Source organism: Trichechus manatus, unplaced genomic scaffold (assembly GCF_000243295.1).
Source record: "Trichechus manatus latirostris isolate Lorelei unplaced genomic scaffold, TriManLat1.0 scaffold00102, whole genome shotgun sequence".
Taxonomy (NCBI): Eukaryota; Metazoa; Chordata; class Mammalia; order Sirenia; family Trichechidae; genus Trichechus; species Trichechus manatus.
In genome coordinates, this window is record NW_004444038.1 from 6,087,446 (window position 1) to 6,106,673 (window position 19,228).

Genomic DNA, 19,228 nt, shown 5'->3' on the forward strand with positions numbered 1-19,228 from the left:
TCCCCATGAATTTTTGTTAAAAAGATAGATAAAACACTGGGTTTGAACCTAGGATTTTTTACTCCAGATGCTGGATCCCTTTTCATTAACCCATGTTCTCACTCTAGAGACGGTCATGAGAGATTCTTGAAGCCAAGGGAAGAAGGAGAGTGATTGACCTAAAAAGTAGGCAATTATTAAATGACCACAATCTCCATCCGTACAGAGAGCTTTGATCCTGTGACTTGTCACAGAACAGTGACTGAAATAATATATTCCCATGCAGGAAGTTCCTTCCTTTCCATCGAGCACCACCGAAGGGTTGGGACTACAGAGTGGAATTAGGCAACTAGCACATAGGAAAAGTGACCACTAGGATGTAGAAAAGTGTAGACCTTAAAGTCTTGCCATCTACACAACACACACCACTCTAGCAAGGACAGGTTTCAAGAAGTTTTCGAAATACTTTGAACCTTCCAGGGAAAAATACAATAGAATACAACAGAATGCAACAGAGTACGATAAACTAACCTGTTCAAGTCCATAGTGACCCAGAAAGAAAGTTACTGACTTTGAAAAGCTGTAACTGGGATGCCAAGTAGTCTTCACTGACTAACTAGAGTACTTGATGGTAGCTAACAAGAATAAATGAAGTGCTATGTCTTAACAAATTCTTTGGTTGCCTCTGGACTGAGTAGGAAAACTTTCGCCATTTAGTGATGTCTGCCACAAGCCCAGAATAGGGGAAATGGCAGAATGGGTGTAATCCTTGACCTGGAGATTAAGTTGGCCCCTCATAGTCCTGCCGATTGAGTCATCTTTGGTAGCTAAAGAGAGAACTGTGCTCTTTCTCTCGTCCCTCTCATTAAATAATAGAATGCTTTACAATGAAAAATCAGTTATCAACATTATATTTCTGGGTGGGATAATATTTCTGTTGCTTTGCTACTACTTCAAGGACTTGAGCTGGACAAATGATTCTCATTGGGAATAAAACATTTGCTTCAGGAGATTCTAAAGGTGAAGGCAAAACAATTTGTATTTGCTTAAAACATAATGTCATCCATAATTAATGGGATAACTCTGGCTCAGTAGAGCTTGAAACTACTGTGTACATTTCTGGTTCCTGAGATGAGGAATAAATTTACCCTTAAGCCTGTATTTTATTTTTTCATAGAAAAGGTTATTTCCAGTGACTGAATATTTGGTTTCTTTTCTGTTTTGACTAGCATTATTTGCTATCAAGTGTTGAGAGCAAGGCCAATTCTGAAGCCTGCTTTTAAATGGTAGCCGTGAAAACTGAGGCTGTTAACTTGAGTTAACACAAGTTTTTTTAATGCCTTTCCTCCATACAATCATTTGAACTCTTGACACAGTTTAAAAGGAGGAAGTGGTTTAAAAACCTGTTAAAAACCTTTTTCTATCAGGATATGCAATAAAAAAAAATAAAAGCTTTCATTTTGTAAGCCAGTGATCAGAAAAAACTATGATCCATTGTGAAATTATTGAAATATACTCTTCAATAAATATATGTCTGTATGCATGACAATACAATACAGAACGGCCCCTATATTTCCTTTTGATGGGCCTATCCCAGCAGAAATCTTCTTTACCCTCTACACAGGGAACAATGACAGGGAACATTGGTGTGGCAATTTTCTTACCCACTTAGTGAGTCAGCCTTTCAAAAATTTTTTTTTTGGTCCTGCTTCCTGTAAGTTTCCAGGCTGGAACCTGAGTGATATAAAGGAGCTTACCTATATAAGTATCCAAGTAATTACAATACAAGAAAGATTGTGGTGAATGACTGAAAAGCAATATGACTGTAAGTATCATCTGCAATGGTTCAGAAGGAGGACAAGGATTCAGAGAGGTCCTATAAAGAAGATTGGTGCTTGCGTTGTGGTTGAAGGGTTGGTAGAATTTTGACAGAAATAGATAGGAAGAAAAAAAGGTAATCCAGGTAGACAAGATGTCTGGAGGTAGCTAAGATAATCAGTAATCATCTGTTCACTTTGCAAGGAGTAGAAATCCCACAAAGAAGAAGTGGGAGTTCAGACCAAGTTCCAAGGGCTCTTGAATGGCTAGCAAAGAAAGCTGAACTTCGTTGGCGATATTATAATTAAATCTTTAGAGTTTTTTGTTTTTTGTTTGTTTTTAGCTGGAGAATGTCTTGATTAAAACTATGCTTGCTAAGATTAATTTGACAGAAGTTAGAACTCTGAATACAAAAAGGGAAGACTTATCAATTTCAAGTCAGTCAGAGAAAAAAGAGGACCCAGAAAGAGTAAAAGATACTACCAGTTTAATCACAACCACTCCTGCCAGGCAAGTAAAGCCAGCATTCAGGTGAGAAACACTGAGATCCGGATATATGGCAATGGAATCCTGTAGACCAAAAGAATGTTGATGAAAGGCAAGTCTGGCAGTGTTCAGCTACAGAAGAAACCAAGGAGACCAGTTGGTAGCTGCAGTGGTGACGATAACCTGGAATAGGCTGACAGCCGTGAAGTCATGGATGACGGCGTAAAGGGAGAATCTAAAGGGCAAGGAGGGTAGCTGAGGACAAGAACAACGGAGGGGATGAATGAGGTCTTTGCTGAAAGATTAAACAAGGCCATCATATCACCTATGACATCAAATGTACACTCCTCGGCTCTCGTGAGTTCACTGATAGACCTGTCTTCCACCTCCGTCAGACCAGTTGGGAAAATGACACATGACTTGTCCATTTTGTCCTTTCTCCTCCAGCTTAGGCTGTTTGCTGATAATTACCCACCCCCCGCCTTTTTTGTTCCTTTTAATACTCTTCTCCATCTATAGTTTCTGTTATCATTTAAAAAAAAAAAAAAAAGGGACTGAAAACTTTTTTACTGGTCCATCCAGACTCTGAGTTACCCAAAGTTCATTTTGGACAAATCACTTAGCTTGTTTCTGCTCCTGTTTCTTTATCTTTGAAGTGACGGTTTTGGGTTGATGCCTTTCAGATCTGAAATTCAGTGACTCCAAGTCTCTCCTCATTCGTGAAGACTTCTTTGACTACTCCAGTAACCTTTACTCCATTCTCACTGTTGTTTTTTGCATTAAAACTCCCTGGGGATAGAGACAGAACCCTGGTAGTGGAGTGGTTAAGAACTTGGCTGCTAACTCTATGGGGCAGTTCTACTCTGTCCTATAGGGTCTCTATGAGTTGGAATGGACTGGATGGCAATGAGTAGGCATACAGACAATATCTGCTACATCTTTATGTGCCCAGAACACTATGAAAATACCTTGAACATAGTAGATTTTTGGTAACAATTTGTTAAATTGATTCAAGAGATAGATACTGAGGGAAAATTCCATATCTCCTTAATAGTACATAAACTCTTGTGCTGAAGAGAAATTCCTACTGGATGTTTTACTTCCCTCAATGAGATGGATTGACACAATAGCCACAATAATAGACTCAGACATACCAATCATCGTGAAGATGGCACAGGACCGGACAGGATTTTGTTCTATTGTACATAAGGTTACCATGAGTCCAGTGGATGGCACCTAACAACAGCAATTTCACCTCTAGTTGGTAAGTTGGTAAGTCGGTAAGTTGTTGTTCACGTGTACTGTGGAGTCCATTCCAACTCCTCTTAACCATATACGACAGAGTAGAACTGCCCCGTAGGATTCTCTAGGCTGTAATCTTTACGGAAGCAGATCGCCACGTCTTTTCTCCCACCTGGGACTAGAACCTCCAACCTTAGAGTTAGCAGCCGAGCACTCAACTATTGCACCACCAGGGCTCTGCCTATTGACAATCGGGTGGTAAAAACTTTAAAAATGGTACAGTACTTAAAATTTTTCAAGTATGCACTTCTTCTCAAATAGGGTAGCATTTTGTGTAACTTGAAGTAGCTCCTGAGGCACCAACACTAAGGAATCAGGGAAAGATCTGCCCTCTCTTTCTTTATAGTAAAAAAAAAAAAACAAAAACAAAAAACTTTCTTCAACTTTACCCTCAAGATTCTTCTATGAATATAAAATTCTCAGGGGCTTTCTGAAATACAGCCAAGCCCTGACAACACCAATCATTTTTCCACATTAACCTTTCTAATCACTAGGCAGTCCCATTGTAAGAGGTGCAGTGAATGTTACATGATATAAATCAGCGAATACAGGGCAGTAGAACATGTTTTGCTGACCATCACATTTTTTGCTAGGTCCAAATGAAACCATGCCTACGATGCAGGTATGGCCAGCTGTACTTGCTGCAAACATGCTGAACCATCATAACGAAACCTTGTATTTATAGAGCACCTTGCCCTGCGGAGCACCGAGGAGCTCTGTCATTCTCTTTTAAACTTGATACCATTGGGAAGCTGTAAGAAACCAAGAGCATTCCCATTTTACAAATTGGGAAAATGAGGTCGAGAAAGACAAATTCTCTCATTTTAGAAATCTAGATGAATTGTATATTTTCTCAAGTTCTTTCGGTTTCCAGAATGTTTACAGAGCCTACATTCTCCTCTAAAAAAATAAAAATAAATACCCGTGGCTGTCGAGTGGATTCCTGGGACAGAGTAGAGCTGCCCCATAGGGTTTCCAAGGAGTGGCTGATGGATTTGAACCACTGACCTTTCGGTTAGCAGCTAAATGCTTAACCACTGCACCACCGGGGCCCCTCATTCTCCTCTAACGCCTAGACTTTGCCTCTTGACAAGCTCTCTCCAAGAGCACCAGTGCTTGCTTCAGGCCGGGGGGCTCCTTGTCATGTTGCAGTCCTTAACTCTTCGGTTTCTCTCGTCAGCTTGATATTGTTGATCCCCAGAAACTCTATCCTTCCAAGACCTTCAGAGCACCATCAGAGATTAACTTTTCTCTATTTTTATCACTGTTTCCTCCTTCTCTGTCTGCTGACCTACATACTCTGTTTCAATACTTAAATATTTGTCTTTCTGTCTTTTACTCTCACGATTTCAATCTAATCTTGATGTCGGCTGTATTTTTATCTACTGTGTGCCAGGTAGAGCCCTGGTGGTGCAGTGGTTAAGAGCTTGGCTGCTAACCAAAAGGTAGGAAGTTCAAATCCACCAGCCGCTCCTTGGAAACCCTATGGGACAGTGCTACTCTGCCCGATAGGGTCACTATCAGGCCATATCAATTGGATGGCAATGTTTTTTTTAATTCTGTTTTCTTTTTTTATGTGCTAGGCACTGTTCTAGATTCTTACAATATATTACTGAACAAAATAAACCTAGCTCCCTGTCCTCACAGAGTTTATATTCTATCAGAAAGAAGACAAATAACAAATATTAAATAAAATATATAATTAAATCATAGAATATGTTATAAAGTGTCAAGTAACACAAAATAAAAGGTAGAGCAGGGTAAAAGGAATCAGAAATGATAGTGGCTGGTCCTAAAGTTAAATAGGGTCATCTGGATAGACCTCATTGAGAAGGTAGGATTTGGGCAAAGACCTGAAGGTATCTGGGGAAAAAGTATTCTAGGCAGAGGGGCCAGCCAGTGCAAAGGCCCTGAGGCAAGAGAAAGAACAGGGAGGAAGCCAATGAAGTTGGAGCAAGGTGAGCAAAAGGGAGAGCAGTGTCATAGATGAGGTCAGGGTAGGTAGCATCTTGGGCCATTATAAAAATTCTGGCTTTTATTCTGATCAAAATGGAGAGCCTCTACATGGTTTTAAGCAGTTGAAGGACATAATCTTTTTTATGTTTTAAAGAGATCCTTCTAGCTACTATGTTCAGAATGGAAGGTAAGATACCAAGAGTAAAAGAAGCCAAACCAAATAGAGGGCTATTGTCGTAATCCAGGCAAGTGATTATCAGGGCTTGGAATAAGGGGATAGCAGTGGAAGAGGTGAGTGATTGTTTTGTTTTGGTTATAGAGTATTTTGAAGGCAGAACAGAAAGGATTTTCAGACAGATTGCTTTGTGTCCTCAACAATAGGGAAAAACGTTTGATTCTTCATCAATTAAGATGGGGAAGGCTGAAGATGGAGCAGGTTTCTAGGGAAAGATCAGAAGTCAGTTTTAGATGTGTTAAGTCTGAGGTGTCTATTAGAGAGTCAAGAGGAAGAAGAGATGTTGAAAAGACAGCTGGTTAAACTAGTTTGGAGCTTGGGAAGGAGGTCTGGACTAGGATTATACATTTGGGAATTTTGAGCCTATGGATGGTATTTAAAGCCTTGAGACTGGATGAGAATTATCAAGAGAATGAGTGGAGATGTGGTAGAGAAGAGGACCAAGAGCTCTGTCCTTGCCCATTCAAACACTAAGAAGTCTGTTTTTGTTGTGAGGTGCCATTCAGTCGGTACCGACTCATAGTGACCCTATGTAGAACAGAAAGAAACACTTCCCAATCCTGTGCTATCCTCACAATCCTGGCTATGTTCAAGCCCGTTGTTTCAACCACTGTGTCAATCCATCTCGTTGAGGGTCTTCCTCTTTTTTATTCACCCTCTACTTTACCAAGCATGATGTCCTTCTCCAAATACTGGTCACCACCAATGTCTCACCACCCTTGCTTCTAAGGAGCATTCTGGCTGTACTTTTTCCAAGACAGATTTGTTTGTTTTTCTGGCAGTCCATGGTATATTCAATATTCTTCGACACCGTAATTCAAAGGCATCAATTCTTCTTCAGTCTTCCTTATTCATTGTCCAGTTTTCACATGGATATGAGATGTTTGAAAAAAATAAGGAGTCTAGGAGAAAAGAAATAGCCACCAAAGGAGCCTTAAAAGGAACAACCAGGATGTAGTAAGAAAAACAAGAAAGTATGATGACCTGGAATCTAAGAGAAGAAAATACATCAAGGAGGAGGGAAGGATCAAATATGTTAAATACTGTTGATAGGTCAAGTGATATGAGGACTAAGAATTAGCCATAAGATTTAGCAAAGGGGGGGGCTATTGAGGACCTTGACAAGAGAGTATAATTGTAGAAGTGGGAGGGAAAGTATGATTTGTGTAAATTTAAGAGAGGCTAGGTAGAGGAAATTTGGAGACAGAGAATAGACAAAACATTTTTGAAGAGTTCTGCTGCATAGAGAAGCATATAAATAGGATAGTAGCTGGAGGGGAAAATGGATCCAAGAGAGAGTTGGTTTACTTGTTTAAGACAGGAGAAATAACAGCATGTTTATATGTTAATGGGAATAATGTAGATCTGAGAGGGAAATTGAGAATGAAGAGGATAGAAAACTGCTGGAGAGATGTCCTTAAGAACAATGACGTAGAGGATCTAATTCACTAGTGGAAGAATTGGCTCAGTAGGGTGCAGGTGGTTGCTTAGATCATGTGGGTGCAGATGCCAGCGCTGAAGTCCAAGTGCTTACAGGGTGTCTCTGTTTCAATGTCAAAAGTTATGTATAAAAATAACATCAAAAATCAAACTCATCCTGTATTATTTTTCTAGTTCTTATCCCCTCCTCAGTGCATCTCCATATTCTGCCATTTATGAAGGTGCCTGTTATGATGTGCAAGAGACATCAATGATAAGGGGTCTTCAGACTCGGAGGGCTTGTATCCCTGGGTTTACAAGATGTTTTTAGGGAGTATTTGGGGAGTAATGACTGTAATGGAATCATATTTGAAATCCTTACCTAGCATGAATCCTATTTCCTTTGGCTTGAAATGGCTTTCCCACTCCACCCCTCCCTTTCCTAATCCTTCTTTCATAATTGCAGGTCTCTCACTTTACCAAAGAGGGTCATACATTCCCATCCTGACCCCAACTATGATGCATTGCTCCAAAATGGGGTATAGGGAGGAGAAGGGAGGTAATATTCTCTAGTTAATAAGTATCATGGATTGGATTGTGTCCCCCCAAAAATGTGCGTAAACTTGGCTAGGCCATGGTTCCCAGTATTGTGTGGTTGTCCTCCATTTTGTGATTTTCCTATGTGTTATAAATCATAATCTCTGCTTGTGGTTAAAGAGAATTAGAGTGGGATGTAACACTCTTGCTCAGGTCACATCCCCGATCCAATGTAAAGGAAGTTTCCCTGGGGTGTGGCCTGCACGACCTTTTATCTTACAAGAGATAAAAGGAAAGGGAAGCAAGCAGAGAGTGGGGACCTCATATCATCAAGAAAGCAGTGCTAGGAGGAGAGTGAGTCCTTTGGACCCGGGGTTCCTGAGTGGAGAAGCTCCTAGTCCAGGGGAAGACTGATGAGAAGGACCCTCCTCCAGAGCTGACAGAGAAAGCCTTCCTCTGGAGCTGATGCCCTGAATTTGACCTTGTAGCCTACAAGACTGTGAGAAAATAAATTTCTCTTTGTTAAAGCCATTCGCTTGTGGTATTTCTGTTATAGCAGCACTAGATGATGAAGACAATGAGTATCTTCTGAAGCAGAGTCCTTTGACAATAAAGCAAAAAAAAAAAAAAATGTTCAAGAAAGCTATACTGAAGGGGGCAGTATCTTATTTCCTCTAGGTGAACAACTCATGACAAGATTCCAGTGCTTATATGTGTACCTACTACTTACCTCAGGAGGCCCTAGTGCTGCAGTGGTTAAGCATTTTGTTGCTAACCAAAGGGTCGGCAGTTCGAATCCACCAGCCACTCCTTGGAAACCCTATGGAGCAGTTCTACTCTGTCCTCTAGGGTTGCTGTGAGTTGGAATCAACTTGATGGCAATGGGTTTGGGTGGGGCAGTGGTTAAGAGCTCAGCTGCTAACCAAAAGGTTGGCAGTTTGAATCCACCAGCTGCTCCTTGGAAACTGTATGGGGCAACCCTTCTCTGTCCTATAGGGTCACTATGAGTCAGAATCAACTCTACAGCAACTGGTTAGGTTTTGGGTTTTTATCTTAGGATGGAATTCAGAAGAGAGATGATTGTCAGAGGGCCATGTTTATTTGAAACAACAATTTAAAAAAATCAAGTCAGATTTTTTCTGACAGAAAGTAAGTCTGCTTTAGCAGATTGTTTTGGCATTGAGGACTGGCTTAATCTGTTAAATGATGTGATAATCATTTTACGTGAATTTTTGGGCAAAATCTTCAACTCCAAGGTTGTAACAAAAAATATGTTTAGAGGCAAATATACCACAATACATACTATATTGGAAAGTACATCTGTGCAACTATTAAACTTGTGATAAAATTTTCATTTTCAACATGAATGTGTGAGGAAGTACATAGCTTTTCCAAATTCTTTCAGGGGCCATGCGAACAAAAACGTTTGAAGATCACTAGGAGGTTAGCTAATCCTGCTGTCAGAACACTGTTGCATTTTCCTTTCTCACAGAATACTTGTCGAACTGCCTAAAACAACAGAGTGGGAACTCTGCCAAACTTACAGAAAAAGTTGTATCACTACTTCAGTGCCTACTTAATAATGAAAGTCTGAACGTGTGTAGAATTTGGCCTGTGACTTGCTTTCAGTACGCCATGCACTGGTCATAATGCATGGGGAAGGACGGGAAGGACACCCACAGCCCTTTCCTACCGGAAGTCACTCTAGGCTTCAGAACCGGACAATCGTGAACAGCCAAGTGGCTTAACATGGTTCACGTCAGTGCCAATGTTCACATGCAGATATGTACATTCCATAAGGAAGCAACTTTGTTTTGTTCACCGCTATATCCCCATTGGGAAAGAATCCTGGTAGCCAAGTGGTTAAATCACTTGGCTGCTAACCGAAAGGTCAGTGGTTTGAACCCACCAGCTGCTCTGCGGGAGAAAGATGTGGCAGTCTACTTCTGTAAAGATTTCAGTCTTGGAAAACCTATGGAGCAGTTCTGCTCTGTTCTATAGGGTCGCTATGAGTCGGAATCAACTCAACGGCTATAGGTTTGGTTTTGGTTACGAAGGCATGCCATAAAAACTTCAAGCATTTTATTTGCGTGTTGTTGTCGTTTAAAGTCTTATTTTAGCTGAGACTGAAAGTGGAGAACATATTAACATCATCAAGTAGATGTGAAATCTTTTTCACCTGACTGTGATTTTAAAATATCACAATGTAAATTATGTCTACAACGTTACGTATAAAATTATTTGTAAATTTTAGTTGTTTTCGGATTATTCTTTTTTGAAACGAGTAGAAAATCGGAGTAAATTGTTGACAGAGGAAGGAGACTGGTGGTGCAGTGGTTAAGCCCTCGGCTGCTAACCAAAAGATCAGTGGTTTGAATCACCAGCTGCTCCGCAAGATGTGGCTGTCTGCTTGCATAAAGATTACAGCTTTGGAAACCCTACGGGGCAGTTCTACTCTGTTCCAAAGAGTTGCTGGGAGTTAGAATCAACTCAGTGGTGACAGGTCAATGGATTGCCATTCAACTCATTGCCATTTATCAAGTGAATAATAATTTCCACCATGCTTCCTTAAAACAAAAGGCTCCATGTATCAACTGAATTGCTAGTACTGTAAAAATTTCAGATTTCTTTTGTCCTACCATTCTGTGCCCCGTCCCCAAAAAACTCCTCTTTCCCTAATGATAATATCAAACATTATTCTTATAATAATAGCATTTATTACATGAGGACGATGACTTAAATGAAAGCAAGACAAATCCCTCAGCGTTTTTACTCCAGATAAAAGAACACAGACTTAGCTGAATGATCAATCACTTACCTAATGTTACGTCAAATCCATGTTTTTGTCTAATTGTTGTAATAATGAATTTACAAAAGGGTATATTAATTAAGAAATACCTTGAGAAACATATAAAGCAATGTAAATTTGAGTTTTTTCCATTTTTATGGAACCTTTTGCTGAATGAGCTATCCAGTTATCATTCTTCTGTGTTAAAAGCAATAAAGAAAGAAGGCAGAAGTAACGAAACCAGGACTATTACGAACCGCACAGAGAGGATGGCCGTTGTTCACATTAAAGGCAATGAAATAAAACACTCACTACTGTGCCGGGTTTGATGTCTGCTAGACAAGCACCGTAAGTTTACAGAATGGCTACAGATCACTGTCCAGAACATATAGACAATTACCCTGAGGCCTTTCTATTTGTTTTTCCTTTTGTGAAATGACGGCCAGGACCTCATGAAACATTCACCAGCATCATTGTAATATCCTGAAAAACCCTAGGGGAACTTGAAAAAACAAATCCTTCAAAAGGAAGGAAATGTAATATATCGAATTATCAGCCTCAAATATACATGTGGACTGTTTTGGGTGCTGTATTTGCCTCTAATTTTAAAACATACCTAGTTTGAAGGGACAAAATTAACATTCTGCTCTTCCTACAGCTCAAGTGCCTTTCGAATTGCAGTGAGCTGGACAAAAACACCTCATGAAGTACTTTTGCTGCCTAAGTAACTTAGGACGGTCTAGTGAGCAAATATTTATTTAGCAAATTGCTGTGTCTGGTGTTAGTGTTGTTATTGTTACCTGCCAAGGGCTGGCCCCGACTCACGGTGCCCCCCATACAATGGGATTGGACAATTGTGATCCACAGGGTTTTCATTTGCTGATTTTTCAGAAATAGATCACCAGCTGTTTCTTCCTAGTCCGTCTTAGCCTGGAAGTTCTGCCGAAACCTGTTGAGCATCATAGCAACACTCAAGCCCCCACTGACAGACAGAAGGTGGCTGCACGTGAAGTGCATTGGCCGGGAATTGAACCTCGGTCTCCTGCATAGAAGACGAAAATTCTATCGCTCGTGCTATGGGAGAGGCAAAGCATACTGACTTCTGTTTCTAACCTCAGGGAGAGACAAGTTATGCTGTAACAATGTCATTAAATGTCTTCTTCCTTTGTTTTCAAAATACAATCTTTATATTCTCAGGGTCCTTTAGGATGAGCACCAAGTCCACATTTCAATTACGTCATGCGTGATTTAGCTTTTATCAGATATCAGGTGTTTTATTTCTCTTGAACGCATGCATCCATCACCCTTGTTCACTTTGCTTCACTCACACTGGCCTCTGTTCTGTTCGTCAAACTTGCCAATTCTTTCTCATCTCTCTTCTGTCTAGAATGGGCTGTCTCCCTCTCTTTGCCTGGAGAAATCCAAATCATCCTTCAGTTTCTGCTTAAAAGTAACTCTCTCAAAGAGGACTCTCTTGATCCCAAATGGAACTGAGGCTGGGTGAAGTCTAGTGGTTTCTGGAAAGTCACTTAATTTATAACTGGATTCTGAGAAAGTGCTCTTTCCACAACTTCATACAGATGTAAATATCCCCATCTTGACTCTTGGCATAAAACATCCAGATATGTACATCAGGGAGAAGAAGCAGCTTATAAAACATGGATGGGCAGCAGTAAGATAGAATGCACTTTGCTTCTAGATGTCATATCATGCCATCCTGTACTCAGGGAGCTAGTACTTGCAGGCAGAAAGATGGAGTGTAAGGAACCGAGCTCAGCTACTAACTTGGTGCAATTTCCAAGAAGCCTTAGGTTTCTTCTCATCTGTAAAATGAAAATACGAATGGTGGCCGTAATGGTGGAACAGTGAAGAACAACAATGAATGCCAGTTTTCTCTTTTCCGTATAGTTTTATCTGAGGTTAGGGCAGTACCCAAAGCCATGCTAGGAATCTTCACAGTGGACAAGACTTCTTCCTCATAGGGTGTGAATATAGTTACACTCTTGATTATTTTATGATAAGATTCAGTAACCTGGACTTTGACACATAGACAGCAACCTTTTCTGAAATAGGACAGGGAGATACAACTTCAAATTACAAGCATTCCCCACTCTAATTATGATTTTTCGAATGCTGAGAGAATTTTTTTTCATTTTAACATTTCAAATTCTAACATCTTCAGAAACTTAAGTCGTTAAAGACAAGAAAGCTATCCTTTATTTATGCAATCACTAGCATTATTGCCATGGATTCTAAAATATAGAGGAATTAAATGGAAGAGGAAAGGCATTTAGTAAAAGACTGTTTCTTGATTGCTTCTGTAAAAACTATGTTTTTGTTTGTAAAACAAGTAGAAGTGTTTTGTGTGCTTGTTAGTCAACATGCTCAATTTCACAGCCATAAAACCTGCAAATAAGAGGATTTATTAATTAACCAGATAAGAAACTGAACATTTAACATTGCTTAGGTTCACTCATTGAAAATATTCTCTCTCTGCCTTTTGAAACTGTATCCATTATTCAAATTTTAATTAAAATCCTACTTTCAATATGAAATCTTCTCGGAGTACACCAGCTCAAAATATTCTATTTCTCTTGAACTCATATAATGCTACTTGACTATAATGCTAATTTGTATTGCTATCACTTTTGTTTAATAAATGCTGCTTCTGTCTAAATTCTAAAAATAACATACTTACAGAAATATATTTCCTAGATTTGTCTTCTTCATTCCCTTCAAACTTGCTTATATTATGCTTTGGGGCAGGGAGTCACTTGTGTTCTTCCTCTACTTCTGTCCAAAGGAGGAGACTCTGGCTCAAAATTCTCTCTCTCTTGCCATCCATCCATCCATCCATTCACCCACCCACCCCACCCACCCATCCATCCATCCATCCATCCATCCATCCATCCATCCCATCCATCCATCCATCCCATCCATCCATCCATCCATCCATCCATCCATCCATCATCTATCATCTATCCATCTATCTATCTATCATCTATCTATCTATCAATTATCTTCTGAGCCACCCTATTCCATGCCACAATAGGTCAAAATCCTAATCAAATGGGTTAGACTTCTGGGTCAGTCTTAACTAGTGAGTAGGATCACTGAACCTTAATACATACAGCCATACCTTTAGCCACCCTGCTACTTCCTCTTTTCCATGAACTTGTTTTAGTAGGCAGCCTGATCACTTAGCATCTCACAGAGGAGAAGATATGCAGCAAACAAATGGAGCTTGGCCTCTCATCACAAGCTAGCTGGGATGCTTTGTGTGGTTTGATGGCTCCATGGAGTCTAGTTTCAGGGAAGAAAGAGTAGAAAGCAAAACGCCTTGCTTAAGTCTCTTAATTTTGCTTAATCATTAACCCAAATTGTCAAATTTAGCTTTTAGCAGGTATCAGGGAGAATCATGGACTTGCCCACTATCATAGTTTCTTAGTGCAGCTGTAACAGGGATACCACAAGAGGGTGGCTTTAAAGAAAGAAATTTATTTTTTCACAGTTTGTTGTTATTGTGTGCCTTCGGAGTCAATTCCAATTCATTTCATAGTTTAGAAGACTGGAAGTTCGAATTCAGGGCATCAGCTGAAGGAGAGGGCTTTCTCTCTGTCTCCTCTGGGGGGAGGTCCTTGTCTCTTTTCAGCTAGGTTGTTTGGTGATCTTTATGTAGCACGGATTCTATCTTCCCCCATCTGTGCTTGCTTGCTGCTGTCTAACCTGCTTTTTTATATATCAAAAGTGATTGGCTTAAGACACACTCTATGCAGATATAGCTTCATTAACATAACAAAGAAGACCCTATGCCCCAGTGGGATTATTTCCACATGTATAAAACAACCCATTGCCATTGAATCGATTTCAACTCATAGGATCCTATAGGACAGGGTAGAATTGCCCCATAGAGTTTGCAAGGATCAAGGAGAGGCTAGTGGATTCAAACTGCTGACCTTTTGGTTTGCAGCCAAACGTTTAACCACTGTGCCACCAGGGCCCCATTACACATGTATAAACCAAAAACCAAACCCATTGCTGTCAAGTTGATTCCGACTCATAGCGACCCTATAGGACAGAGTGGAACTGCCCCATAGAGTTTCCAAGGAGCACCTGGTGGATTTGAATTGCTCACCTTTTGGTTAGCAGCCATAGCACTTAACCACTACACCACCAGGGTTTCCTACACATGTATGGATGTTAATATTTCAATACATGTATAGGCGTTAATATTTCAACACATATTTTGGGAGGACACATTTTAATCTATACACATAGCTCTTTGTGAAATAGTATTTTATTTCACTTTCAGATATAGACATCTATGTGTATAACAACGCCTGTTAGGATCTCCCGAGTGAAGGAGGAGCAAGGGAAAATTCTGATACCCCAAACACTCCCAAAACTGCTAGAGTCTTATACTTAATAAATATTGTTAATACTGACCAATCACTAAGATGTATTCTAAAATCACAATGATATCAGAACATAGCCCATTCTCAAGTAATGTTTTTGGAGGGATCCATATCCGAATAATTCTCACCCACTGAGTTTTCCCTAAAAGGTAGATTCTGACTCTTTTTCTGCTGTCAGGTCTGCTTTCCAGAAACTCTGTACGGGGAGGGGATAGCATGCTTGATAGAAAAACACCAGCTCATTCTTTAAGTTCAAATTCCTCTAAAATTATCCTTTTTATGGATTTAAGAACCTGCCTGTCCCGTTTATGTGTCCCAAAATCTTTATATTCTTGTATTATCACACGTATCACATTGTGTTATGAAGTCTGTACCACATGTCATGTTGCATTTTAGTGAGTGGGTCTCATCTCTCTCTCTCTTCCCCCTCCCTTTCCCCACCTTCTTCCATACTCTCACGAGGCTGTGAACTCTCTGATGGTAGGAATCATGACTGATGTTTTCCATATCATTGTAGGCGCAGTGGTTAAGAGCTTGGCTGCTAACCAAGAGGTCAGCAGTTCAAATCCACCAGCTGCTCCCTGGAAACCCTATGAGGCAGTTCTACTCTGTCCTGTGGGGTCGCTATGAGTCAGAAACAACTCGACGGCAACAGGTTTGTTTAAGCATCTGTTCCAACGTTGAGAATATAGAAAGTAAATGAATGAACCGATGATGACGTCCTAGTTTGCCAGAGCCGTCGGAGCAAAGTACCACAAAGTGGGTAGCTTAAAACAAGAGAAATTTATTATCTTACACTTCTGGAGGTTAGGAGCCCAAATTCAAGGTGTCAGCAGGGTTATGCTCTCTCCGAAGGCCCTAGGAGAGGAATCCTTCCTTTCCTCTTCCAGTTTCGGGTGCTCTCGGTTGCTCCTTGGCTTGTAGCAGCGTCACTCCAATCTCTGCCTCCGTCTTCATATGGCTGTCTTCCCCCAGCGTCTGTCTCTCTGTGTCTCTTCTCTTTTTATAAGGATGCCAGTGGCACTGGACTAGGGCCCACCCTACTCCAGTATGACCTCATGGTAACTCAACTAACTACATCTGCAAATGTATTTGCATTTCCAAATAAGGCCACATTTCCCTGGTACTAGGGGGCTAGGACTTGAACATTTCTTTTTAGGAGACACTAATCAAGCTATAACAGATGGCCACCAAAGCTGCTTTTGCTCACCATTTGGTTGTATGCACCAACCAAATGAGATAGCTTAACTTAAAAATAACATGTACATCATGTAACACAAGATATTGTTATATTTATTTTTATCACTTCTATAACTTTTCTCCCACAACACGAGCGCTGTTTATCGTAAACAGATACCTGAACTGGGACTTATAAGCATTTTCCATAGACTTTTTTTTTTCTTTTGACCATCTTTAAAGCACTTTATTGTATTAAAATTGGGAATTTATACATTCATCTCTGCTTCTAGGTTTAAATTTCATGATAGTAGAATAAATATGACTCATTTCCATATCTGTAGCACTAGCAGAGCAGTGGCATAGATGAGGGGCTCACAAATTATTGAATGAAGACAAAATTGAACTTCTCACTCCTGCCAAGAAGATATATGAGCTTGCACACTGTCCCACAACTTTTATCACTGAGAAATGGTCCTTTCCTTTCCACTTCCTCTTCCTGCTTGCTGCTCATGTACAAATTTGGGAATTTCCTAAGTGAACCATGAAACATTAAAGGATTGATAAGCACCGATGCTTATCAATCTTATTACACTCTTCTAGAGAGAGAGAGGTGCCAAGGACAGGGTTGCCTCTGTTTCTGGAAAGCTCTCAGAAGTTAGAACTAAGTTCTACTCTGAGTGATAAAAGCATCTGATCTTTTCTATTTACAGGCAGAGTTTTGTACACTGTCATTGAAAGGTACCTTGAATTATTTATATTTGTGTCAAAAATTTTGTGGAAAACCATCTTTTCAGATTCTCACTGAGCAGGTTGTAATCTCATTTTTTGGATAGATTTCTTTATTTATATTTACTTTCTCATGCAGCCTGAAAATAATAAGTGCTTTTAATTGAAAAAAATATTATCTGTATGTCACAGACATATTTTGTTTTAAATTTCCTGGCATTATTTCTCCTTCTTCTGGTGACAGAAGAACTCTTCTTTTGGGAAACGCTTTTCATGTGACAGGTATAGCTGACATTGCTCTACTCCTCCTGAATCCTCTCCCCATCCTAGCCACATTTCAGGCCACATGACCACATCTGGACAAATCCTAAGATTTTCTACCAAAACTATCACTAAAGACTGCACAAGTTTGCAAGTGTTACTAAGCTAATAGTGAGTGAAGAATTATCAGTGGGCATCTTACCTGCCAATAATCTCGATCTCTCTTCGTCTCAGCTGCTGTAACACTAATTGAGACCGTCATCATTTCCTGCCTACTCTTCTGCAAGAGTTTCCAAATTGTCTCCAAGACCCTTGACTGATTTGCCTGCCTGCTTATTCGTAGCTTCTCTGATCTGTTTTCTACCCAGCTGCCAGTGTCCACTTTCTAAAACGCAAATATGATCAGCTTACTCTTTTGGTTAAAAATCTTCCAGCAGCTCACGCTAAACGACCAGCTCCTTAAAATAATTCATAAAATGCATCCCGATACTGTCCGCATTCACTCCTCCTGCCTCATCTCACTCCACTCTCCATCTTTTGCTATTGCACCAGCTATACTGAGCTACCTGCAGGTCCTAGAAGACAAAGTCTTCTTTCTTTTTTCTTTGCAAGGACTATTCTTCCTCCATTTCTCTTTCTGTCAGTATTTTGTCTGTCCAACTTCTTCTGATGCGTTCCCATGGTGCTCTGTATGCCCCTTATTGGAACACTTCTCTCATCCCAGTAAAATGACTGTTTTAGTATCTATGTGTCTCATTGAGGTGGGTTCTCCGTAGCAGGCGCTTCATTAACAACTCCAAGGCCAAGCATGGGGCCTGAGCCTTATAGGTGTTCAGTAAGTAATTTTAACTAGAATGGCTGAATGTGAAGGTGTAGCATAAGAAATAAAGAGAGAACCCTCAGGAGCACTAATAGTTACTGCTCAGGTATAAAGAGCAAAATAAATTGGGAAGGATTATTTTACAGACAAATAGAAAAAAGAAATCCTTGTGGGATTATTGAGATAATGAGAGCAGATGGTTTAAGTACAGAGGGAGCGTTTGGGTAACACTCACCCACTCAAAGATCAAGAACATTTGGATTGATAAGCATCTGTTGGATTTGGGTCCCTAAGAAGTTTCATTGGAGTGATGGATGTTGAAGCTGGCCAGAAATGGGTTGTGGGAAGTGAAACAGAAGACCAGGAGGAAGAACAGAAGGAAGAGAGAGAAGAAAGAGAAAAAGATGCACCGGAAGATTTTAAGTATATTAATGATTTTCAGTGGAGTCTCTGGGAGGTGTAAACGGTCAATGTGTTTGGCTGCTAACCGAAAGGTTGGAGATTTGAGGATACCTAGAAGCACCTCGAAAGAAATGTCTGGTGATTTTCTTCCTAAAAATTAGCCACTGAAAATCCTATGGAGCACAGTTCTACTCTGACTCACATGGGGTCAATGTGAATTGGAGCCCACTCAACAGCAACTGGACTGGTAATGATTTTCAAAGTAGTTTATTTATTTATTTATTTATTTATTTTAATCGAGTAGAGGGGCTAGAAGTCAGTTTTACATAGTGAAAGACTGAGTGTGGTAGTGAGATGGAAACATGCTTTTCCACAAAGCCAGCTTGAAGGAAAGTTCGGGACAATATGGTACCCTCAGTGACGAACCTCATTTGAGAAAGACATGTTTGTAGCTAGAAAGGAAAGAAAGAATAAAGGAGAATTTTCAGATGCAAATAAGAGAGAAGATAATCAATGAAAGGAAAATGGAGACTATCCAGTAACGTGGCATCCTTTCTGTAACACATTTGGAGAGGAAGCCATCTGTGGAAAGTTTTTGGGGTGTAGGTGGAGAACCTGAGAATCAGGGAAACATTTGGTGTGGTATGTATGAGAGCTGCATCAGAGTCAACAAGAGGCTCAGGGCTCAGCTAGTGAGAATCTGTTCTTCCTTCTTCGTGTGTATGAGATACATTTACAATGGGCACGTCCCCATCAGACAAATCTCGTCATGTACCCTAAGGCTTTCCAAAGATTTTGTAAAATAGTTTTATAAAAAGAAGCATGTATGTATGCACTGTAACAAGGGCATTTGCTTAATAAAACTCTCCCACTTCCCTACTGCCCAAAAAATGGGCTAAAGGAAA